The sequence below is a fragment of the Carcharhinus amblyrhynchos genome, chromosome 3, assembly GCF_965287045.1.
Source record: "Carcharhinus amblyrhynchos chromosome 3, sCarAmb.v2.hapA, whole genome shotgun sequence".
NCBI classification, from domain to species: Eukaryota; Metazoa; Chordata; class Chondrichthyes; order Carcharhiniformes; family Carcharhinidae; genus Carcharhinus; species Carcharhinus amblyrhynchos.
This window is the reverse complement of record NC_137326.1, coordinates 95,413,158-95,440,809: the sequence shown is the minus strand read 5'-3', so window position 1 is coordinate 95,440,809 and position 27,652 is coordinate 95,413,158. Positions and strand designations below refer to the sequence as shown.

The window sequence follows — 27,652 nt, the reverse complement described above, 5'->3', positions numbered from 1 at the left end:
GTTAAACTTTGGACTTCCCTGCATTGTGCCAAGCATGTATTTAGCCACCAAGCAGATAAATTAAATTTCACATTTTAATTCAGAATGTAATTTACATCCATCTATGGCAGCATTTGAACAGCCATAATGAACCATTACCCTTGACAACTGTTACACCAAAGAAAGGCCAGCACCGGACATAAAATCACCAAATAAAAAATATGCATGTGTCATGAGAGACTGAGAACAGGATGAACTAAGTCCATGCATTTTGTAGCATGTTGAGTCTTACATAAACAATATTCAACTATAATGCAATTTCTTCCCCATTTTTGTATATGTTGAGGGAAAAATTATGGATTCTATAAGATCTCAGGTGTGGAGCTCCTTCTATTACAGTGTCTTCTTTTTGTTGACCTTGTGTCCGCATACTTTCCCTAGACTGTAACACTTTCACGTCTCATGCTCTGTGTCTAAATTTGAAATCAAGAGCTCCACTGTCTCTTTGTTCCTCCGAAGCTTTCAAACTTTCTCCGACCATCTGAGGTACAGTTACATTGTAGTGTTTGTTGTAAACTTGGGAGTTGAATTCGCAGTCATCTTTCTATTAATAGTTCTGATGATGAGAACCCAGTTTTTAGCAGAGAGGTTCAGTACTTAAGGACTATATTAATATCTTTGTTCTTTTAAATCAATTCCTTGATTGATTGAACTCCTCTTTCTGCTTCTCCATTTGACTGAGGATATGTAGGTAAACTAGTCAAATGCAAGAAACCATATTCCTGTGCAAAGTTATGGAGCAGCTCATTAGCAAACTGAGAACTGTTGTCTAACACGAGAGAGTCAAGCATATCATGCATCATACATGTTTTTCTTAGTGGCATAAAGGGCAGGATTTAAGGCCTCGCTCATCCTGAAATCATAAAATCTTGCCCAAGGTCAATAGATTTTTCTGCCCCTTACCCACTCTGACTCAGGTGGTGGGCAGGGTGGTAAGATTCTGGCCAATGACTCCTTGCATCACTGGTACCATGTACTTCTAAACCATCTGGAATAGTAAACAATGATGATGGTGAAAAGTTTGCCTTTGAATTCTTAATAAATCCATTCCCAGTCACTCCCCATTGCCTCATAGAAAAAGTACGAGGTGCAAGTGGTTTGCTCTGCTGCTGGCTACGTACTGTGCACAGAAGGCAATTTGTGATCAACTCTTCATGGGACTGACTGATGCCACAGAACTGACTGCCGGATTCTTGCTGGGCACTTCACCACTTACAAGTGACCTTGATGTATTTTCTGGAGAATATTAAGTAGAAGTGTTTTAGGTACTCTAAGTCTGTTGTTTAAAAACTAAGAAATTATCAATGATTGTAAGATGTTTTCTTTGTGTGAAGTACTATGAAGAACTGGATTATTTCGTGTTTACTCTGGCCATTCATTCTGACAATATTCTTTTATTTGATGCACTTAATCATCTTGCTTTTGTACTTTTTAAAATTTCTTGTAATCTCTTTTCATTGACTGGCAAGTGTTTGGCAATGAGCAAAGTGTACACTTCCACTTCCTCAATAAAATTTAAGACTGCCAGCTAAACTACTTCTGCTGATATTCTTGATAATACATCAACCCTTTTCTGACTTGTTTTGAATGTACTCAGTAAATGAATTACATCTCAGGAGTCTCTTCTAGGCAGTATTTTTTCAATTTCCTTGAGTTTAAGGAAGGTAACCAAAGGTTTTGTGGGTGGTCTCAATTTTAACTTTAATTCCATGGCATAATCAGTGAACTATCACTGGCTGCTATTGCTTCTTTCTCAATAGCTGCATATCTCCGTGTCCATGAGAGATCTTGAGGCATAATAAACTGGATCTTTGTCCTTTTTTTGTAACTTGAAACAGCACTGCTCCAAAGCCTGTTGATGATGTATCCGCTGCTACAGTTGTTAGCAACTCTGGATCATAATCACGCCAGAAATTCCCGCATGCTAAGAGATTTTTGATCTTGTCAAATTAATTTTGCTGGTCCACATTCAAACACCACTGCTGACCTTGTCTTAACAACTGTCATAATGGTTAATTAATTTCTGCCAAGTTTGGTAGAGCTTGCCCACTTGTAAAGTTTTTAAGAGTAAAGTTTAAAAAGTGAAGTATACTTATAAGAAAAGTTTATTTATTTAGTCACAAGTAAGACATCTATTAACACTGCAATGAAGTTATTGTGAAATTCCGCTATTCACCACACTTCAGCCCATGTTCGGGCCAATGCACCTAACCAGCACGTCTTTCAGACTGTGGGAGGAAACCAGAGCACCCGGAAAACATGGGGGAGAATGTGTAAACTCCACTTAGATATGGCCTGAGCTGGGAATCGAACCTGGTCCCTGGTGCTGTGAGGCAGCAGTGTCATAGAGGTCATAGAGTCATAAAGGTTTACAGCATGGAAACAGGCTCTTCAACCCAATTTGTCCATGCCACCCTTTTTTTAAAAAAAACCCTAAACTAATTCCAATTGCTTGCATTTGGCCCATATCCCTCCATTTTATCCACTGTGCCACCCCTTGATTAACCACTTGAGTAACCATTCCAGGGAATCTTTATAATTTTGTGATGATTTTAGGCTGTGGAAACTCTCTAGTGACCTTAGTTTATTGCGGCTTGGCCACAATTGCCAAAGCTTGGACATTGTGCCCCAAGAAATTTATCACAGGCTTTGCAAATTCACATTTGTTGTTTAATAGGCCTACGGGACATTTCTCATACAATGGTCATGGCTCTTCCTTTGATGAAACATGTACAAAAATACCATCCTTATGGCATATTAAAAATATCATGTTATAGCCATTCAGCGTCCAGTTGCAAGATCCAGGAAGAACTACATTAAAAGTAATAGTACACTTGGCAAGATTAAAATGCAAGGATAAAGAAATTGCAGAACACCTGTATGTAAAACATAGAATGTAGAACACAGAAAAACTACAGCACAAAGAGGCCCTTTGGCCTACAAGTTGTGCGGAACATATCTCTACCTACTAGGCTTACCTGTAACTCTATCTTACAAAGTCCATGTACTCATCCAAACGTCTCTTAAAAGACCCTATTAAATCCACCTCCATCACCACCGCCGGCACCCACCACCCTCTGAGTGAAAAACTTACCCCTGGCATCTCCTCTGTACCTATTCCCCAGCACCCTAAACCAGTGTCCTCTTGTGGCAGCCATTTCAGCCCTGGGAAAAAGCCTCTGAGAATCCACTCGATCAAAAGCTCTCAACATCTTATACACCTCTATCAGGTCATCTCTCATCCTTCATCTCTCTGAGAAAAGACCGAGCCCTCTCAACCTGCCCTTATAAGGCATGCCAAGCAATCCAGGCAACATCCTTGTAAATCCCCTCTGCACCCTTTCAATGGCTTCCACATTCTTCCTGTAATGAGGCGACCAGAACTGAGCACAGTACTCCAAGTGGGGTCTGACCAGGGTCTTATACAGCTGCAATGTGTTGTCATTATTACTAGGCAGAAGCATGCTCGCAATTAAGTTTGATGAAATTACTGATGAGCAATGCAGCGAGGATTTCAGGAATGAACTTCCATGTTATTCTCAGCCTAGGAAAACTGAAAACAGAATATTACATCAAATATCATATTACATCAGGGCAGATTCTAAGCTTCCACACAGCAAGGATGGTCCCTTATCCATTCTTAGGCAAAGAGCGAGACTGAACACATGTTACCACTTGGAGGTCATCTCTCCAGTTACCATAACAAAAGTGGCACTCTCAAATGGTGACTGGACTAAAGTCTAATAACTGAATTAGAATCCATGTGGACTTGGCTCAAACAAGTCCACAGACAGCAAGGTCCACTTCATGGCAGTAGTGGATGAAAGTTGCTCCAAGTTGGTGAAAAAAACACCTTCGCAAAATTGAAAGTTTATGCAGCAGATTATTTGACAGCTTTTTTATTTTACTCTCAAGAGATACCACTTTCCCCACGAGCAACCATTGCGTCTATCACAACTTCTAATGTCTCTGCGAAGCAATCATCTCTTGTTTGTAAAAGATATGATGGGGTTTCATCCAAAACCCTAAATATTGTGTGGTGACCATATTAATTCACCTCTGAGGATGCCATAGGTGCAATTCTCCTTTAGTCTGTACAAGTCACTCATAAATGAGTCCTTAGATTTGCCTAGTTTTTGCCCCCGTTTATTAAATTTCACTCATTCAATTTTTCGAACACTGAAGTGCGAATCAAACGCCTGGAAGATTTCCTTAAACGAGTATGAAGCCTCATTGATGCCCAGCCTTACAAAATCATCTACTATGGCCCCTACTGCTCAGACTGAAGCACTGATCTGATCCTTCAGTTCTTTCACATGCAAGCCTGAAACAGCTCTGTATTTACAGAATGTCTTCTTCCATTTGTCCCAGTGTTAACAATTTTGCAAACCTTCCGTGTTTTGGAACTGTTCTGGGGTGATACATCAACTCCACGCTCACCCCAAGCTGTGGATCTTTTGCTGCTTTAGTAGTTTGGCTGTGATATATACTCATTGCCATCTGGACTCTGGGCTTCACCCATGATGCTCTATCTTAGGCAAGTTTACAAGCCTTCTTCCTATCTTTTTCCAAGACTTCAGAGAGAATCTCAGGTCTGCAGTCACCTCAGAGTTCTTCTGGGTCTTTCACTGTGTCTGCTGCTTTCAGGTTTCATCTTGAGTTGAGTCTAGAAGGCGTTTTCTTTAGGGTTTGCCAGTTACCCCAAGAATGCTGCCACAGCCATTATTAAAATAACCATTTTTATTTTCAGATCTAGAGACATTTTAGTATTTTACGCAAGCTTCTGCTTCCCAACGGATCTCAGTTTCCTGGTCTTGTGACATTGCATCATAGCTCCATCAGTATCAGGTGATCCTGATGTTAACCTTCTATTCTACAGGACGATCATTACTGCCTGCATTAAGTCCTCTGGCTATTCTGTTACTAAATACCCCTGCACAGCTCAGTAAACACTGATGATATGTTCTGTCTCATGCTTTCAACAAAAACTTAGAATGACAGCCTACTCCAACCTAACCATTTCCAACCATTTTCTATGGGACACATTAGATTTAAAAGACCTATAAAGTGATTCATCAGTGTACACTTGACGTCTCACGTGCTACCATCTGGCATCATAAATTATTGAAGTCATTTTGCTTGTAGTAGCCTCAGTTTTTATACAAAAGGTCAAAATTATCATTAGATTTCCTTTCTACTGCACTTTAACACAAATCTTAATCTTCATAATTTAGAAGTGTCAATCAGCCTTTCAGGATCATCAATCCATTCCTACTTACCAGCCATTGATTTGAGACCAATGATCAAATTTGCCTCGCTGTCTGAGCACAGCATAAATTTTTTGATCAACATGAAATTAAGTTTTACAACTGAAGTATTTTTATTCAGACCTTGGTGCTGTAAAGAAATTTGCAACAGCATAGCATTTAAATTTTGTTTAGGCCACACAATAATGTGGAAATAAAAGCCTAATAATTTAAACAGAGTGCAATACCTATTATTGAAGGGTAATAATGAGGCAGCCTTTATTCGCTAATTCTGCCAACTCTTTTATTCAATACCCTAAGATTAATTGCTTCCATTAACATGCATTAATTAATGCTAACAGCTGCAGCTAAATAACAATTGAAGTTGGGGAAGACTGGGCGGGGAGAGCGCAATTCTGGATTGCTTTTGTCAATATCAAGTAAATTGTAACCCACTGGATATGTGCATACATTCATTTCAGGGAAAAGCAATAAAATATGGTCACACTCATTAGTCATATCGTGAACAGCATAGTGACACAGTGCTTAGCACTGCTGCGTCACAGCTCCAGGGTTCGATTCCCAGCTTGGCTCACTGACTGTGCAGACTCTGCACATTCTCTATGTCTTTGTGGGTTTTCTCTGGATGCTCCAGTTTCCTCCCACAGTCTGAAAGATGTGATGGGTTAGGTGCATTGGCCTTGCTAAGTTCTCCCTCAGTGTACTCGAACAGGTGCCGGAGTGTGGCAACTAGGGATTTTCACAGCAACTTCACTGCACTGTTAATGCAAGCCTACTTGTGACATGAATAAATAAACTTAAACAGAATGGGAGTGGCTGAAACACCTCAGTAATACAAGACAACAAGACATGGGAACATAATTGAGATGCATCCAATGGAAAAGTTCCTGATAACAATGTTTTGCTTGGGTTGCAGGTTTCCTAACCAATTTTTGTCTCTTGACAGGAGCAGGAATAACATGAAGATGGAAAATGATAAAATATAACTTGATTACACAATCAAAATTATGCCAGTAAAATGGAGATTCATGTACAACTATAACTTAACATTTTTATAACACTTATGTACAATACCCCAGTGTTATGAATATCAATCCTAGCAATTTTTGAATTACAAGATTGCAATGTTTGAATTACAAGATTGATAGTTCACATCATTAATTTTTGAAAATATATTTTTGTAAAGCAAAACTTTACAAAAGCCCAAATGTCCAAATAGTTTTCATACAAAGCATCAAAACCTCATCACATCTAGCTTTCAGCTCTTTCCTAAAAAGCTTACAGGTGACTGTCACTGTTATATTGTTGCATTGTTATATTATTTATAAAGGCTAAAGTACTAATGCTTGTGTGACTATAAATCCCAGGTTCCACATGTACTGTTGCACTGCAGTCATGTAAAAATGTCTAATCTTGGCCATCATCTCAGTCAGGATGGAAAATTTGATGGACCAGCAAGATGTCTGTTTGCTTTGGGCACGAATTTTCAGTCTCTCAGAGAGGAGGGACATCATGCAGTGAGGAGGGGGGCTGAGAGAACTGGAATATTCTGCTCAATACATCATTTCTACCATCTCACCAGCCATAAGGAGAACTGTCAGAATATGCTAAATGAAGGTCCAATATTTTAATTATTTTGAACTTATGGGAGCTTGAAGAAATAACATGGTGGAAACAGGTATCAGAGTAGAACTCCAAACATTTTGAAGTATTTAACACCAAATGAGATTGAAAAACCAACCTGATTTATTGCCAGGAACAAAACCTGAGTGAATTGTTATGACCGGTCCCCTGGCAAATTTCCTTTTGACCTCCCCACTCACTGGACGAAGGGGCAGAGCCCCGAAAGCTAGTGGGCTTTTGCTACCAAGTAAACCTGTTGGACTTTAATCTAGTGTTATGAGACTTCTTACTGTTAAAAGTCCCCTTTAACAGGATCCAAATGTTGTTATGTCTCAAGGTGAGAAGGAATTAGTTGGCTCCCCTTCTTTATTCAACACCCACTACCCTCCTAGTTGATTGCAACAGGGTTAATTTAAAAATAATCCATTCCCTTGGATATCATTTCCCAGTTCAAATCCATTTGCTTTAGAGTCGGAGCCAATTTAACCAGGCCTTCTTAAGTCAAAGAGGACATTAGCATCTTCTTGGATTTTTTTAGTAACTAAAGAGCGCAAAACATACTGATAACATGAGAAATTAAAAGCCCAGATAAAATTTATAAAAAAAATACACAAATCAGTCTGTGAGCATAAATGGTGGCACACTGTAGCCATTAAGTTGGGTGCTTTGAGTGGAGCTGACGCTGGAAGGCTAGCAGTTATTTCAGAGATACTAGAATCTGCAGAGTGGCTGAGAAGCTGTCTGCTTTCCTGTGGCTTTTGCTGAGTCTTCCTCCAGCAAAAGAGAGAGAAATGACAGAGACAGGAAGAGAGAGAGAGAGAGAGAGAGAGAGAGAGAGAGATAGAGACAGAAATACTGATAACATGAGAGAGAGAAAGGGAGAGAGACAGACACAAAGACAGAGAGAGAAATAATTTGCTTCCTTGTCCTTTTGGGGTAAATGGCTGCTGTTCCTTTTTGTTTGTGTGTCACACACATACTCTGATATACTCTACTACAGTAAAAAGTCTGACAACACCAGGTTTTAGTCCAACCGATTTATTTGATAATACTCTCAAGCTTTCGAGGTTTCCCTCTTCGTCAGGTGAATGGAGAGTTCTGGCCTCAGACAGAGCATATAAAGCACAGACAGTTTACAGATTACTGATTAGAACGCGAATCTTTACACCTAACCTGCTGTTCAAGACCTGAAGTGGCTGACAATGTGAGTGGAAGGAGCACTGATCACAGGTTACAAAGATGTGTATTATCTCCAGACAGTACAGTAAGTGAGGTTTTGCAAACCCAGGCAATTCATGGGGGCTACAGATAGTGCGACATGAACCCAAGATCCCTGTTGAGACCGTCCTCATGTGTGCGGAACTTGGCTATCAGTCTCTGTTCAGCGACTCTGCGCTGTCGTGTGTCGTGAAGGCCGCCTTGGAGAATGCTTACCCGAAGACATCCTTGTCTACCTGATACGTTGCAAGAAAGGATGTCCCGAAGCATGGTACATTGGGGAGACCATGCAGACGCTACGACAATGGATGAATGAACATCGCTCGACAGTCACCAGGCAAGACTGTTCCCTTCCTGTTGGCGAACACTTCAGTGGTCACGGGCATTCAGCCTCTGACCTTCGGGTAAGCATTCTCCAAGGTGGCCTTCATGACACACGACAGCGCAGAGTCGCTGAACAGAGACTGATAGCCAAGTTCCGCACACGAGGACGGTCTCAACAGGGATCTTGGGTTCATGTCGCACTACCTGTAGCCCCCGTGACTTGCCTGGGTTTGCAAAACCTCACTTACTGTACTGTCTGGAGACAATACACATCTTTGTAACCTGTGATCAGTGCTCCTTCCACTCACATTGTCAGCCACTTCAGGTCTTGAACAGCAGGTTAGGTGTAAAGATTCGCGTTCTAATCAGTAATCTGTAAACTGTCTGAGCTTTATATGCTCTGTCTGAGGCCAGAACTCTCCATTCACCTGACGAAGAGGGAAACCTCGAAAGCTTGTGAGTATTATCAAATAAATCGGTTGGACTAAAACCTGGTGTTGTCAGACTTTTTACTGTGTTTATGTCAGTCCAACGCCGGCATACCCACATCATACTCTACTACTGCAGCAAGCTTTTTAATCCCAGTTCCCTGTGCATTCTGAAAGGGAACAAATGAAATGTCTCTCGCCGGTGTCAGATTTCTTTGAACTCAGGCCATTTTCACATTCTGAGATATCGATCAGCAGGAGATGGGATTTGGATATCTGCTGAGATATGAAATGTCTCTCTTTATGCTTCCTTTTGGCGGGTTTTGTTTGCCTTTCTCACTTTCACCTTGGAAGTGGGCCTTGCTTTTAAAGCAATTTGTTCTGTCTCATTTCAAATGGCAGAATTTCAGTTAAAGATTCCGAAAAATCCTATTTCAGGAAAATAAAGAGGTGCAACTTCATGACAAAATCAATTAAGAGTTTTAAATGGCCACCACAGCAACAACCACACATCTCCAAGCCATGAGGAATTGGGAGGCTGATGGTGCAAAAAGGCGTCCGAGAAGTTGATAGGATAGCAGGGACTGACATCCAGCAAGTTAAGAGGAAAGGACAAGTTGTATCTTTTTGTGGATAGGAAAGAAAGAGTTAAACTTACTTAAAAGTTGGGAATTGAATCAAAATGATAGCAAACACCCAGACATTTTTGAAAAAATTCAGTATATACCTCCAGTCAAAATCAAAATGCAAGGAGGACAGATATGAATTTCAAAGCCGGAGGCAAGAACCAGGTGAGTTTGTTGAAAATTTCACAAGATTGAGAAATGCAGCAAGAAAATGTAAGTTCAAGGACACAGATGAAAGGCTGCTGAGACAGCTCATTTGAGGCTGAGACAAACAAAAATATTTAATTGGAAGGGACAAGGTCACCACATCATCGGCTATAGACTCTATCTGATCCCACGGAACCACAAGCAGATTGTTGAACATGCTGACTATCCAAATGGCTGGCCTTTAGTTGAGTCAAGAGATTGGCAGGTCAGTTGATACCATGAAACAGCATCAAAAGAACACACACCAGACAGGCGGATAGGAAGGTACAGACACATGGGTTGTCACAAGTTATGATGTGGAGATGCCGGTGTTGGACTGGGGTAAGTACAATAAGAATGCCTGTGACTGCTGAAGTATTCCCCAACAGGAAGCGAATACTCCTGGGATCTTGGGTTCATGTTACATTATCTGTAAACCCCCCATGATGTGCCTGGGCTTCCAAAATCTCACTAACTGTCCTGGCTGAATACACACCTCTTTAACCTGTGTTTAACCCTCTCTCCACTCACATTTAAATATCTTTAAGACTTGATTATCAGTAAAGACTCGAATTCCAACCATTTTCTTGTAAATTGAGTTTGTGTCTTTATATGCCTCGTTTGAGAACACAATACCCAATCACCTGATGAAGGGACAGTGCTCCGAACGTTTGTGGCTTGTGCTACCAGATAAACCTGTCGAACTTTAACCTGGTGTTGTGAGACTTCTTACTAGTATCACAAATCCACAAACAAAAGAAAGCGTATGGATCAAATTGCAGAGCTTGTGGGAAGGCAAATCGTTGGGAAAGGGTGTGCAGAATTAAAAAAGGTAGCAAATGAATTATCAGAGACAGAGCAAAAGGGCAAATGAGAAGTAAAAGGAATGAAAATATCCATACCCTGGAATACGGTAAAAAGTTTAAGGAATAATTGTCATAGGAATCACAGAACTCCATGAAATAGCTGGAGGCAATAGTTCCCAGAGAAAAGAAATTTTCTCAACCATTCAGATCAGAAAGTGAGAAACAAACCCATGACCATACATCTGAAGCTTGATAATGGAATACATCTTTCCTGAAAATCTGAAAGAAAATAAAGTTTATTTATTAGCCACAATAAAGCTTACATTAACCTTGCAACAAAGTTACTATGAAATTCCCCTAGTCGCCACATCTGGTGCCTGTTTAGAACATAGAACATAATAGCGCAGTACAGGCCCTTCGGCCCTCGATGTTGCGCCAACCTGTGGAACCAATCTAATGACCCTCTAACCTAAACTACTCCAGTGTTATCCATATGCCTATCCACTGACCATTTGAACGCCCTTAAAGTTGGCGAATCCACAACTGCTGCAGGCAGGGCATTCCATGCCCTTACTACCCTCTGAGTAAAGTTTGGGTCAATGCACCTAACCAGCATGTCTTTCCAACCATGGGAGGAAACCGGAGCACCTGGAGGAAACCCACGCAATACGGGCAGAACGTGCAAACTCCACCCTGACAGTGACCGAAGCTCGGAATCGAACCTACGTCCCTGGCATTCTGAGGCAGCAGTACTAATCATCATGCCACCGTGCCGTAAATGGCCATCATAAGAAAGATGCTTTGAAACAAAACAATGTCATGCTAAAGGCATACGAGAGAAATTGAGATTCAACAACTAAGAACAACCTAAATTAGAGGGAGGCACAAAAGGAAAGAATTTTCTGGAAGTTCTACATCATCTGAACAGATTGTCTCACTTTCCTGGAGCTGAGTAATTGTGAAGAGCTGCAGCTTATCTCAGCAAAGCACAAGATAAAAGATCCAGGTGTAAATATCCATCATCTAGTGAATGTAACACCACTGAAAACAGAGTCAAACTAGAGAGCAGACTAGCAAAGACAGAATGTTACAGGTGCATTTGCAGTAAGTGATCCAAAAAAGGTCTGATCAGATATTGCAAATACACTAGAATTATTGCAGTATTGGTTTACCAGTCACAACAACTCACTAGAAGGTGTTCGGCAAGTCAGATGCAAAATAATCACACCCAAAGTGACGCAGGAAGAATTTCTCTAGAAAATACATGGAAGCCCCAGTGGAATGGAGTAGTGCAAGCAGAGTCAGGTCAGCTGCGTACTGGATAAGCATCTGTTAAGACACTGGAAGAATGGAGTCTACATTCAATGTATGCCAGAAGTACAAAATTTCATGGCAGAATGAAAAAATTATAGTGGCTGAGGTACTACCCAGACCACAGCATACTTTGATTCAGACACACACACACACACACACACACACACACACACACACACACACACACACACACACACACACACACACACAAAATCAGGAGTGGTATCTCAGTTTTAAGCAATTAATCAAAGTTTCCTTTTCACCAAAAGGTTAAACGTTTGAGACTCCTATAAGTGGCACTGGTTTTATTCAGTGAGCAAGGAATTTCTGAAAGAATAAGAAGTGAAAATGGAACACAATTAACTTCCAGAAAATTTAAGTGGCTCGCTGGCACAATGGTTAGCACTACTGCCTCACAGTGCCAGGGACCTTGGGTTCAATTTCCTGCTTAAGTCACTGTCTGTGTGGAGTTTGCATGTTCTCCCGGTGTTGGTATGGGTTTCCTCAGGGTGCTCCAGTTTCCTCTCACTGTCTGAAAGACGTGCTGGTTAGGTGCATTGGCCATGCTAAATTCTCCCTCAGTGCATCCATACAGGTGCAGGAGTGTGGTGACCTGTGGATTTTCACACTAACTTCAGTGCTGTGTTAATGTAAGCCTACTTGTGACACTAATAAATAAATTTAATTCACTGAACAGTATGGGTTCAACGTCATCACCTCATAAGCGTATCATCCTTGAGGACTTGATGGTCCAGACAACCTTCATAAAATACTGATAGACAAAGGAAAACTCAGATATGAAATCATCTGCAGAGCTGTTAAAGGAAGAAAAAATATAACCCTGCCAAGCATGATACCCCCTCCAGGGGGAAGACAGTTGACAACTCATTCATGCACAGATAGGGGGAGGGCAACATTTCAACAAGCATGCCAAATCTCTGCCTGAGTTGTCGAGAGAGCGAACTGTATAGGTACTGGACCCAATAGTGTCACCAACAAGCAGTGCAACAGCATCAGCAGCAAGCGACACAATATTAGCCACGTCAAGAAAGACTTCAAAAAAAAAGCAACACACACAACGTTGCGTGTATGTGGTGTCAAGTCACCACACAGTTATGAATGCTGCATCTACAAGATGGAGACACAACATCCTATCACCTAAACGACAGTGAATAATGCTTTTAGGAAAGTATACAAGCTAAAAAAGACTCCCAAGGTGCTTAGTTAATTTATAATAGTTGATTCTTAATTTTTAGTTTAGGGAAAAAAAACAAAGTTAGTGAGTGTTTATATTGACGTGGAATGATAATATATTTTTTCAAAGAAAGAGGGATGTTATATGGTTATATTACAGGTAAAGAGGTAGCAACTAACCAGGGGTGCTTCAAACATGGCTGCACTGCAGTAACAATGTACCAGTCTACCAACCATATGGAGAGCAGAAAGAAATACACTAAATGAAGACACAAAACGGTTGAGAATTTCAAGTATCTAGGTATAAAGATCACCAACAACCTGTCATGGTCCCTCAATGCCATAGTTAAGAAAGCCCACCTCTACTTTCTCAGGAGGCTAAGGAAATTTGGCATGTCTGCAACAATTCTCATCAATCTTTATAGATGCACCATAGGAAGCATTTTTTCTGATTGTATTACAACTTAGCATGGCTCCTATTCTGTCCAAGACTGCAAAAACTACAAAGGGTCATGAACAAAGCCGAGCCCATCACGTAAATCAGCCTCCAATCCACTGACTCTGTCTACACTTCCCACTGCATTGGAAAAGCAGCCAGCATAATCAAGGACCCCATGCACACTAGACATACTCTCTTCCACCTTCTTCCATCAGGAAAAAGATGCCAAAGTCTGAGGACATGTACCAACCAACTCAAGAACAACTTCTTCCCCGATTTCAGACTTTTAAATTGACCTACCTCACATTAGTTTACCTTTCTCTACACCTTAGCTCTGACTATAACACATTTTGCACTCTTTCTTTTCCTTCTCAATTATAGTATGATTTGTCTCTGTTTCCTGTTTGTCAACCAATTCCAATCCATGCCAATACATTAATCTCTATCCCATGTGCTTTAATTTTGCCCTCTAACCTCTTATGAGGGGCCTTATCAAAAACTCTCTGAAAGTCCAAGTACATCACATCCACTCATTCTCCCTTATCTTTTCTATCAGTTACAGTAGAATCAGTATGGGTACAAGAAACAATACTTTTCACTGTATACAGATGCACATGATAATAAAAAATCAAATTCAAATCAAGATCCAGGACTTTGAGTCTAACGTGTAAATGTTGAGAGGTTGATTTCCCTTGTGTGAAAGTCTAGGACCAGAGGGCATAATCTCAGAGTAAAGGTGTTACCGATTTGAGAGAGAGAGAAAGAAATTTCTTCTTTCAGAGGGTGGTACATCTGTGGAATTCATTACCATTGAAGGCTGTAGAGGCTTGGTATGTTCAAATCTGAGATAGAGAGATTGTTTAATCAGTAAGGGAATCAAGGGTTATGGGGAAAAAGCAGGAAAGTGGACTTGGATTGTCAAGTCAGATCAGTCATGATCTCACTGAATAGCTGGCAGACTCGATGGGCTGAATGGCCAAATTCTGTTCCTACTCCTAAAAATCTTCTGGTCTATTTCTGACTTATGGGAACCAGAAGTCATAACAGTCTTCCAGAATCCAAACTGAATAGGGATCAATAACAATAGCTACCTAGGCCCACTTGCCTAGACCCTCATGAACCATTTCTGGAGATCTCCAGTTCATGGAAGTGGAGTGATTGCAAGCTAAACAAGATGCTAGAAATGAAGTGTGCAATTCTCAGTCAGGCAGAAGAAAGTACATTTATAACATCCAAGTACTATTAGAAAGTGCAGATTTTGATATACATTACGCATTCTCTGACTGAAATGATCCTTATGCAGGTACAGCCTGCTAAAATATTTAAAGCAGAATTTGCTCTTCTTGCTAATTAAGAATCCAAAGGAGTTAAAATAAGCTGTGCACACAAATCAGTACTCCTGATTGGTTTTCATTCTGTAATTACAAGATTAAACATCTACAGGCAATTAACTGGCCAAATTTTACTAATGCAATTTCCTGCAAGTATCAATCCATGCTGTGCTGCAGACAGATTTCAAGATACCGTGGCACATCACGACTGGCTCATCCTAGAGCAGAACGAAATCGCTTTCAATCTACCTTGTTAGAAACTACTCCAGAATGTCAGTGATTAAACAAATCCCCAAATTTAGGGCATAAAATGGCTCAGCTCAACAGAAAACACTGCAGAAAGCTACATTTAAACTGTAATTAATTTAAACTCCAGAGATCATAAATAACTCATTGGATCTTAAATAATCTGGTAACACTCACTCTAATCATGATTTATAATGAAAACTTCTGCCCACAGGCTAAAATATTGGACTGTATTTTACAGTCAGTGGGGAAGTGAACGTGTTTACTACTCACCTCAAAAGAAAGCTGCCCTCAAAGATTTAATAGTTTCTGTGACGTGGATTTCACCTTTTGATTACAAAAGCAAAAATGCATTACTGCAACTGTGCAGGGCCTTGGCAAGACCAAGGCTGAAGTACTGCAGTTTTGGTCTCCTGTTTTAAGAAAGGATATACCTTGCCATCGAGGGAGTGCAGCGAAGGCCCTCTAGACTGATCCCTAGGATGGCAGGATTATCATACAAGGAGAGATTGGGTTGGGTCAACTGGGCTCTGTTTTCACTGGAATTTAGAAGAATGGGAAGTGATCAAATTGAAATGTATAAAAATTCTGGTATGACTGGACTGACTGGGTGCAGGATGATGTTTCGTCTGGCTGGGAGGGGTCGAGGGAGGCGGGCGGCACGGTAGCACAGTGGTTAGCACCGCTGCTTCACAGCTCCAGCGTCCTGGGTTCGATTCCTAGCTCGGGTCACTGTCTGTGTGGAGTTTGCATGTTCTTGTCGTGTCTGCGTGGGTTTCCTCCGGGTACTCCGTTTCCTCCCACAGTCCAAAGATGTGCGGGTTAGGTTGATTGGTCACGCTAAGAAATTGTCCATTAGTGTCCAGGGGTGTGTAGGTTAGAGGGATTAGTGGCTATAATATTAGTGGGATTAATGGGATTGTGTTCGGTGCAGACTTGATGGGCCGAAGGGCCTCTTTCTGCACTGTAGGGTTCTATGATTCTATGAAAACGAGGGGTCACAGTCTCAGGATAAGGGTAGGTTACTTAAGAATGAGATGAGGAGAAATTTCTTCAGGTGGTGAACCTGTGGAATTCTTTACCATAGAAGTTTGTGGAGGACAAATCACTGAACATATTTAATAAAGAAACAGGCAGATTTCTAAATGCTAAAAGGTGTCGAAGGGTAAGGGGAGAAAGCAGTATGGTGTTGAGACAGAGGACCAGTCATGATCAATCACAAACAGCAAACTAGAAAGTAAAACATACTTATTGTGGTTCATCTTTGATTAAATGTTAATGGCAGAAAGAATGGGATTTTAGTAAAAGAAATACCATTAAAAAATTCCAAGTTATTAAATTTTATCAGGATTTGACATAACAAATAGAGCCAGAGGGGTTATTCAAAAAGTTATGACCAAATATATTGTTAAATCCCAGTTACATATCATGACCGAAGTATAATACCTATGAGTTTTTAAAAGTGATATGACAGCATTAAATTCAATGATTTCTAATCAATTGCAATACATTCAACAATTCACCTATGGAGAAGCATAAAATCAACGACAATAATATTTGAATTTCCACGTTTAACAGTGCACAAATGCAAACTCTAATGTTACTACCAGTTTCAGAGGAGTAATGATGCTGAGCACCAACAGCTTGGCATCATTGCTACCATATAATCCAAGCGACTATTTACAAATCTGTCAGCAATTTGCTATTAGAAACACTCATGATTGATAGTTTCCATAGCATTCACAGTGGCACCAGACAACTATCTAGAACGGATGTAGGGTGGAGCAAATAAATCAGAGAAGGGTATAGTAAAACTGTTAAAGTGGTTTGGTCTGTCTGGTATCTCTCTTGAGAATGAAAGAAATAACATGGTAGTTGATGCATTGCCATGGCAATAACTTCTAACACTTGACTCTGAGCACAACAATAAAGAAGTTGCATTTTTTTTAAGCTCAATATATTAATGTTCTTTAAAGAAGTTTTCTACAGTAAAATTATTTCACTTCAAAATACACTTTGGCAGCTAATATGCTACACATTTTAAGAATTTTAAGTGTTGGTTCAACCATTTATTGTGCAAACTGATTGCACTCATTTAAAAGTGAACACAATTTACAGGGTATATTTAAGCTGTAGTGCATTTCCTCCTAGTAGCCACTTATAGTTTGCCAGCTGGTTAGGATCCGTTTTCCACAATATCTTCTTGGCTGTTGTCATTCTCAATGCTACTAATAAATGGCCTCTGGTGGTGACAACAGCATGTTTCTGTGGTGATCATTTTCATATCGATTTCATGAAGCAACCACTGAATACTGAAAACTGATAGTGAAGGAGAAGTACAAGTGCAGACTGACAAAAACATCACATTGAATTCCCCACGAGTGGGGACCAATGGTACAACTGCAATGTAAATTTGAGAAGTGCAATGTCCTGCAGTACCATCTTATATCAATCTCATTTGTGAGAGAATCAATAGGCAAGTCTGTCATGTTTTCAACCAGTGTAAGTTAATCAGTGTTTCATGAGAAAACTCTAATTTTCTCTCCCACTGAGATTAGGGACTGGTGGAATCAACCAATGAGATCATTTTGGAAATTGGGCTGAAGTCTTTTTTGGGTGTGGGGGAGGAGGTGCTTTTGGTTGGGGGAGGAGGTGCTTTTGGTTGTGGGAGAGGGCAGAGTGAAGACCGTCAGCAGTCCTTAATCACATACCATATCATTATTTGAGCACCAACATAGGGAAGCAAAAGATTAAAATAAGCTGTCAGTTTCAGCTAAATCCCAATTACAGATCCTATTTTGTGCTCGTATCCAAAGACCAATTTGTCATTCATAAAGAGCACATAGCATCCTTGGGATGATAAAAGACTTGCATTTATCTAGCAACTTTCAAGACACCCCAAAGTATGGGCAATAAAGCACATTTGAGGTGTGCTCACTGTTGTAAAGTTGGAAATGTAGTCAATTTGTGCACTGCAAGCTCCTACAAAAAGCAATGTGATAATAGCCAGTTAATCCACTTTTAGTGAATTTATAGAGGCAAACTGATCAGGGCACCAGTGATAACACTCCTGAGCTTCTTCAATATAATGTCACGAGATAACATCACATCCGAAAAGATGACTGTTCCAACTATAAAGCATTCATTCAATGACTGCAGAGCTGAGATTTTTGTGTTCAAGTCTTTGGAGTATGACTTGAACACACAAGCTTTAAACTCAGAGGCAGGGGTGCTATGCACTGAGCTACAGCTGAACTAAATTATTTGATAGTTCATGTAATATTCTTTAAATGCAGTTATTGCAGGAAAACTTAGAAGCTGATATGTACACGGCAGGATTCCAAATAACTGGTCAGCTGAATTTTTTGTAGCCTCATTGAAGGAGAAATGTTGGCCAACACACAGTGGGCAGCACAGTGGTTAGCACTGCTGCCTCACAGTGCCAAGGACCTGGGTTCAATTCCAGCCTCAGGTCTGTCTGTGTGGAGTTTGCATATTCTCCCAACGTCTGCGTGGGTTTCCTCCGGATATTCCAGTTTCTCCCACAGACCAAAGATGTGCCATGATAAATTGCCTCTTAGTGTCAACAAGATTAGCAGGGTAAATACTTGGGTTTATGGGAATAGGGCCTAGGGGGATTGTTGTCTTGCAGGCTTGATGGGCCAAATGGCCTCTTTCTGTGCTGTAGCCTATGATTATATGAAAACACCAGCAGATCCTTTTACTTTCCAGTGCTGTGGGATCTCTTGTAACTCTCACTGTTGTAAAGCTGGAAATGCAGTCACTTTGTGCACAGCAAAATGAAATAGCATTTCATCTGAAAGACATCAACTTTGAAATTCTATTCTCTCATTACTTCGCTAATGAATAATTTGTATCTTCAAGTACAGAATGTGATTTAAGTTTACAACCTGAGGACCGATGTACCAGCAACTTTAAAATATTTTTCAATACTTTAAAATCTTCTTATTCCCCTTGAAGTAACATTTTGGGAATTCATGTTCATTGTCTTATGTGAGGCTTTATTTTGCCCCATTTGCAATTTTACTGGTGAAAATGTATTAAATGGCTTGATAAGAACATTCACCTCATTGTACTTTCAAAGTTGTAGCTATTTGAAATAAAACAGGAATAATAATAGAATGGTGATTAGTTTTATTTAATGTAAAAATAATGGTTCAGATTTACTATGCTCAGAATTTCAGTCAGCTTTAAGGTGTCAGAAATTTGGTGACCCTCTCTCCATCATTAAAATAGATGTAGGGATGTTCGCTGATGATTACACAAAGATCAGAACCATTTGTGACTCCTCAGATACTGAAACAGTTTGTGTCCACATACAGTATGGCTTGGGCAACATTCAGGCAAAAGCTAATAAGTGGTTAGGTACATTTTCTCCACACGTGCCAAGCAATGACCATTTCAATAACAAAGAATCTAACTGTTTTCCTTTGACATTCAATGGCATGACCATTGCTGAATCCATCAACATCAACATCCTGGGGGTTACCGATGACATGAAATTGAACTGAACAGCTGTATAAGTAATGCGGCTACAACAGCAGATCAGAAGCTGGGAGTTCTTTGGGGAGTAACTCACCTCCTGACTCCTCAAACCCCATTTACCATCTACGAGGCACAGGGATCCACTTGCCTGGGTGAGTGCAGCTCCAACTACAACCAAGCTCAAAATCATCCAGGAAAAAGCAGCCTGCTTGATTGATAATCCATCTACCTCCTTAAAAATTCACTCTCTCAGCACACACTAGTGCCACTGTGCACCACTTACAAGATGCACTGCAACTACTCACCAAGGTTCCTTCGACAGCAGCTCTGAAACCTGCAACTTCTACCACTAGAAGGACAAATGTCACATGTGCATGCGAACACCATGACTTGCAAGCCATACACCATCTGGACTTGGACCTATGATTGTCATTCCTTCACTGTAGCTGGATCAAAATTATGAAATTTCCTTCCCAACAGAATCATGGATATACTGCGACACCACATCACTGTAGCAGTGCAAGGCGATGGTTCACTACCACCTTCTCAAGAGAAATTAGGGATAGATATTAAACGCTGGCCTAATCAGTGACACCTATGTCCTGTGAAAGAATAAATAAAATGCCTATGTACAAAAAGTTAATACGCTGGAGCAAGGCATATTTCATATAATCTTAGACAACAAATCTTATTTCTTCTCCCATCCCTTTTGGTAATTTTTACATCCAGAAATGCTGGTAAAATATAATTCTTGTGTGTACACTGCAATGGAAGCTATCCAGGAATAAGTTTGCATACAGCCACAACTTAAATCATGATAATGTCCTACTGTGCATTGTTCCTTTTTCAGTGCTTACATCTGTTCAGCACTTTTAGTATAAAAATAATGCTCAGAATTGTTTCACAGAGGTGTGATGAAAACATACAACGAGCAAAATAAATAAAGTTATTATGATTTCAAGGAAAGTTGAGGAGTTATTTATAGAAGGAATTTCAGATAGCCAAAGGCATGTGTACCTCTGCCTCCATTCCATTTGTGTGCAATGGAAGGAGACGCAACTGGTCCGAGCCAGAGAAACAGAGAAGGGGAGGACTGCAGGAGATTATGAAGTGGGGATGAAGAGATCATGCAAGAATTTAAAGACAAGGATTTCAAATTTGACCTGTTGTGCAAAAGGCAGCCAATGTAGATCATGGAGGAGGACTATGTTGAATGACTGAGATTTGGCGCAAGATCGGTGGGGGGGGGGGGGTGCAATAAAGCACTGAACAATCTGCATATACATATTCCCTTATTTACGTGGTGCTTCCCATCAGGATATACAGTATTGTTTTGACATCAAAAAATGGATCTTGCTTGTACAAATTAGCACATGACAAGAACAGCTATCCTCCAAAAAAATTTTGTTGGGATTTCCTGAGGTGATGAAAGGTGCTTTTAAATGCATTTTCTTTTTGATCAAGGGATTTCAAAAGCACTTTATTCAATTAAGGGCTCCCATCGATGATATGGGCAAATATGGAAGCCATCTAAAGCAACGCATTGAAACTATTTTTCAATAATCCACTGTAATGCTGGAATCTATCCAAGCAATTTCAAGACCTTCAGTTTCTGCAAACCTAAAATCTATTTCCTTATACTGTCTTTTACGGTTATCAAAATGAAAAATTGTCTTTGCAGTAGTTTTCAATCGCCACATGCCTTACCGCTTACATTATGCTTTCCTTCTTTTCACAACAGACAATGATCTAAAGTGACCCTCTTATGGGCCTCTGTTCCAAGATTGCTTTAAAATCCCATAAAGGCTTGACCTAGAGTCTGAGTATCCAGTTTGCTGTAACCCACTAATGAACTCTGCTCTTGTGAATCCCAACTCTGAAATACAATGCTAAAATATTTCTAAATCCAATACTGACCTTGCTCCCCTGTGCAATCCATCCAAAGACATGAATTCCACCCAGGAATAAAACCTCCAAATCATTTCAACTGAGGCTAGACACTTGAAGCAGATATGAAATAGGAGCATGTGAACAAAAATGAGTGACATCTAAAACCATTGGTCTTTTAGCATGCAGACTTACAATGTTAAAATGGTTTGCGTTGAGCTCACTACAATAATATTGATTCATAGCCAAGCTAAAATAAATCTTGTGCTGGAGCCTACAATATTTTCTGAACATTGTTTGCCCCAGTAATTGATTCATTTTCTCTGCTTTCAGCTGGTATCAGTTGTACATTTTTGAATCACACATGTGATGCAGTTGTTATTTTTCAAAACTAAATTTAATTCTCTTCTCTGGGCAAGTGATTAAGAAAGGAGATTTAGTCCCCATTATTTTCAGTACCAGTTTATTAGGCTATAATCAAACTTTAAAATTCCGAGTGCCATTTTATCAGCGAAACATGAAGAAAACACATGGAAACTTGTTTGGAAAGGTTTGTTTCAAACTCTTTTTACCCTACAAAAGGATGAATGGCTCTATTATCTTAAGGTGAAATAAGAAGCAAATAAAGAGCATACAAGCATAACTTGAAGAAGTCTAGCTTGTGAAATTAATGATCGAACGTTGAGAAACCACTCTTGACCATATTCGTTTTATGAACAAGACTGGGGTTAATTTAAACAGCATGAATTTCTCCTCTTGACACCCATTAATGAATTGAAAGGTGTTTTGATTTGCCTTCTGCTTTATAAGGGGCAGTATTTAATGTGCAACTATAAACTCAAAGTGTTACTGTAATTAAGGCAGCTTCGGTTTCCAAAGGCTGCAGATAAGGAAAAGTGGGAAACAAGTTAACGTCAGGCTCCAGGCCATTGACGAACTGTGTTCCAGCAGGCCTCACTGCTACTTTCTTTTCTAATCAGCTCTCTGGCGTTTAGGCATAAATGCAAGCACAGGCACAACTGACCAGGGCATAGTCCTGAAACAGGTGTGCATACCCTGAAACACTCAAACGTCTTGAGATTTCAGAATCCTCTTGTGAAATCACACCCCTCATGATAAATTTGCTAGAGTGGGCATTTCACACATTTCCAAAAATAACTTGCATATCTCAAGGGTGGATCTGCATTTTACAATTTAATGTAAACTCAGAGGTTAAGAACTGTCAAAAATGTCAGGAAGTCGCCAGTAACGTATTTTCAAATTTCAAAGGTAACTCAGTAAGCAAACTTACATTTTTTTCAAAGGAACTGGCAAAAGAATTTGCACTATGATTAATGGGAAAGGTGATCAGGAACTCACCAAGGTTCTTTAGGCAGCACCTTCCAAAATGCCATGACCACTATCATCTAGAAGAACAACAGCCACAGGTACCTGGGAAGGCCACCACCTGGAGGTCCCCTCCAAGCCACTCAATATCCTGACTTGGAAATACATCATCGTTCCTTCACTCTTGTTGGGTCAAAATCCTGGAACTTCCTCCCTAACAGCACTGTGAGTGTACATACACTTAGGAAATGTGGTGGATCATGGAGGCAGTTCATCACCACCACCTTCTTGAAGGCATTAGTGATGGGAAATAAGTGCTGGTCTAACCAGGGACACCCAAATCCCATAAATTAATTTTAAAAAATCTTGCAGAGCCTAAGGTGGTAGATATCAGTTTCCAATGCATTTTAAACCTTAGCAAGTTTTCCCTGACATTTTAAGCCTTAGCCAGTTTTCCCTGACAGGGGTATACCTACACTCCAGTGACTGCAGCAGTTCAAGAAGGCAGCTATCATCTTCTCAAAGACAACTAGGGATGGACAACAAATTCTGGCCTCATCAGCAGTGTCCATATCCCATAAATGAGTAAAAAGAACTTTGACATAGAAGAACTGTGGACTTACAGGAGGAATGGTCCAGGTTAGTGGACTATTTAGTGGCAAGATTGGGCCATAAGTGGACTTTATTATGCTGCTGGCAAGTTTGAACCTGGGGTTTTTCAAGTTAGGCTATTCATCATCTTTGCCGGGGGTTTTCACAGTAACTTTATTGCAGTGTTAATGTAAACCCACTTGTGACACCAATAAATAAACTTTAAAACTAAAATCAACTGAACCATTGGGGAAGATTATGTTGAGACATTTCCTACCTGCAAGATGATGAACTAAAATGAACGGATTTTCTAAGCAATTATTTCTCTTCCAAGATTGAACTGGAGATTGTTCTCAAACCAAATTGAAATCAAAAGAGCAGAAGCATAGGAAGACAACAAGCGGAATGATGCATCATTTGGGAGTAATGTAGTTCATTAATCCATTATTCTCTACTGAGAATAATAAATACTGCTGAAAGAATATGGATATTTATTTATGCTGTCAACACGGCTAAAGCAGAAACAAGAAATACTTCAATTGCCTTGGATTAGCTGAAGTCTTCAATAATTCGTTTGAGTGCACATGATGGAATATTTACCACTCACCTGGATAAGTCTATCACACAACCTTGACATTATAGAGGACAAAGTTGCAGACCAAGTCGTCGCATGAGAATGCAACTACAAAAGGGGTCATTTGGCGGGAGCGTGTTCGTTATCGCCCAGAACGTAGGCAAACCACAAGTGTTGAAACAGCTGCCAAGCAAACAAATAAACTAATCTTTGTTGAAAGTCCTTGCTGTCAGAGATTTGCAAATGCATTGCATCTACAAAAGCCATTCACTTAATTAGTACCCTTGCTAATGCGGATGCAATAGTCACTCACTGTTGTTACTGCAGAATGTACGATTCATAGAGTAACCTTGCTGATTTGCATCCTAACTGTGGTTCCCGGAGTGAAACCAATGGAATGTTGCGCAAAGAACCATCACCTCCATGTGCCCCACCAAGTTTGCATATCATTCTGACCAGTATTGTAGGACTCCCTACTTAAAACTGCTAGAGCCCCATTAGAATAATGAACCAAGCACTTCACTACTAGCTTCTTAAACCAAATGCAGTTTGCAATAAATGCAGGCTTACCAAAGCTGCCCAGGTGATGTGAATAAATAGAAACAAAATCATGGTTGCAACTTAAGTTTATTGAAATGGTGAAATTTGACATATGTTTGATTAGCTAGCTAGTCATCACAATCGTCAAAAGAAAAATGATCAAATTAATTTCAGTTGTATTTAACATTAAATTCACACTTTTGAAATGCACTTACTAATATCCATAATTTAGTGTCGCAATACATTTTCTTGTCAAAAACTGATTTAATTAATTGTATGAAGTTCTTAATAGCTATGATAACTAAATTATAGCTCATTATTGAAGATCACATTCCCTGCATGTTTCATTCAATATTTTCAGACTAGTTTTGGTAAATTTTTAATTTTCACATTTTACAATTTTGTGCTAGTATCTTGCTATGATCCCAAACAAGGTTAATACTGGACAAGACAGATTCGGAGCGAAATTGGCTTGATTGAACATAACTTTTAGTTTTTTTTAAACCTTGGGAGGAAAATTACTGATCAAGTTCACAGGAAAACTGTTAATGAACTTCTAACACAAATGTTTTATTCTTTTAAATAAGAAAAATGAACTACATTACAGCAAACAAAAAAGATTGGATTTACCTCAGTACAAACACAAAAATATGATCCCAATGTTCACCATTCCTTCATCCCAGCTAGAGCTTTAGAGACACATGCAAAATAAGATAAAACAATCAAATCTATCATATATATAATATTTAGGGCAAGTATGGATACATTTTAACTTCAAAGCAAATGACAAATGCAATCAGATTCCATGGATTTCTCCACAAATCGCTCAGGTATATGCTACTTATGAGCCAACCTGTCTCACTGGAACCGTTTCCTTCTCACAAAGATTTCCAATACCACGTTTGAGGAACTTGCCTTGGAATTTTTTTCAACCATTACACACCCACATGGATGGCTTCCAATAGATTGATCTCACCTTCTGAGACTTCTCTCCCCTGGATCTTCAAGTACACTCAATCTTCACCTTCTAAGCACACTTTCAGATCTTTGATCATGCCAAGTAGAACACCACTGCATCAAAGGGCCCATAGCAAGGCACACAGCAACCTTTGGCAGTCTCCTTGGATCTTCAGTGCTTTTCTCAAGCCCACTTCACTTTAGCTCTGTTCCATGCAACTCTCCAACTCAGACAGTATTGTTCTTCTCCTTTCTTTTAACTTGACTTCTGGGCCTTCTTTCCGATTCCTGTCTGGGACTTTCTTCTAGCACCTCTCCCCGTCTTCTTCTTGCTCTCTGGGATACCTTGGAAATGACACTCTGGTTCAGGTCAGCTGACCTGCAGTTTTCCAACATTTCACTTCTTTCCTTCTGTTCATGCGCTCAAAGTTAGTTCCCAGATGAAGAACATAAAAAAAACATACAAACAACATATCTTTGGTCATTTCCCAGATGGCACATGTGCAGAAGGCTTGAGGCCTACTGGGAACTGATGATCCAAGCCTCCAATTTTAAATCAAGGTCTGCATTTACAATTCATAACAATCTTCAGACTTTTAATTAACCTAGTCACTGGTGCAGGCAAGCCAGTGTGTACTCCAGCCTTGCTAAATGGAAAGGGTGGATGACAAGCAGGGTATTGGGCTGTTAAACCACTATCAAACCCAAAACAAGAATGATTGACACAGTGGTGATAAATCACCATTGTGGCAGTCTTATCTGACCTGGGAAAAGCTGAAAAAGAGAGGAGGCTGCTGGCTTTAATTGTTTCATTCATTGTTACAGGTTATATTTTAATACAGCATTTTATATTTTTAAAATGTCATTACCTGAACTTTGTTTGCCTTTTCTGAACACCCTGAGTATTTTCCTCATTCAGAACATCAACAACCCATTGTCAAAGGTCACCCAACTGACCTCCACACCTCTAAATAATCATGCACAAAGGCAATAATTCTTCTAGAAGAAGAATATTTGTACCTTGTACAAGTTGAATATTGTAGTCATTTTAGGCCAAGGCTCCCGTTGCATTCCCACATTTTGAATCACAGAATATTAAATCAAAAAAGTGTTCCCCTTTCGCTTTGCAGTAATGGCCAATGACTTTCAGTTGTCTTATGTTTTACTGTTGTTGCTTCCACCATATTGGTGATGATTCTCTGGCCCTGTTGAGCCTAATGCTAATCACACTACATCAGGAACATACCAGTAGAGCCCTGGAATGAGGTTTGCCAGACCACCCCAACAGATTTAATCAGATTCATGCCCAGCTAGGGCACAAACCTTATTACCTTTCATTTAAGTATATTTCAATGTGCAAAGGTGTCTTGGCACTGAATTTTCTGGGCATGTGCAACGTTACCATCCATCAGTGTGATGTGATGCCAGCCGGAATCACCAAGTAAAAAAGTTTTAATCGAACCCAGGTCCCTGGCACTGTGAAGCTGCAGTGCTAACCAGTCTGCCATCGTACCACCCAAATGAAAATTGGTGAGGGTTTTGATGCTGGTGATCTATGTTCAGGGAGAGGTCATGCTGGTGATCCATGTTTGGATCAGGGGAGGGGAAACATGCCATCATGGGGGGGTGTTGTTCAATTTCATTTTGCGATTGGGGTGGAGCAAGTTAAAGTGACACCTTGATCTCTATGAAGTGAAGCTTGCTGTTTAGTCCCTGCCCCACCCCCCATCGAACCACTGCAAAACTTGCCCGCTCCCAAAATGTGACTAAAAGCAGGAAGATCATGATCAGATTTATGCCAAATTGCAGCTGGTTTTTCGCCAAGATGACAGTTACACTTCGGGAGAATTTCATCCATTATCTTTCTTATTGACCCCAAATTCTTTCCTACTTTGTTTCATAAGGCTCCTCAGGTTTATTGTACATTTAGCTAGATCTGTGCTAGCATTGCCAGCTCCAGAAAAGATTACTCTGGGTAGCCTTCTGCCTGAGGCCGACACAATAATAACACAACTAATTAGTGGCAATAAAAATAGCTTTGCATTCAGCATGACAAAGAGTTTTGCTTCAACTACTCCTTATTCACCTCTCTTTATCCAAAGGATTTAATACTGCATAACGTTCCCTGATAACTAACATTGCTGATGGCCAAAATGAATTTTGGGCTGAATTTTCATCTGGGTGTGTACGCATATTTTGGCACGTGAATTACCACACTTTTTTTTAAGAA

The 27,652-nt window shown here is 40.0% G+C and overlaps 1 protein-coding gene across 5 annotated transcripts in view; it reads right to left on the bottom strand.

Annotated features, from left to right (window-relative positions):
• LOC145341457 (SPRY domain-containing SOCS box protein 4-like) overlaps positions 1–27,652 on the bottom strand; it is a 177,383-nt gene that overhangs the window by 3,996 nt on the left and 145,735 nt on the right. The window lies entirely within an intron of this gene.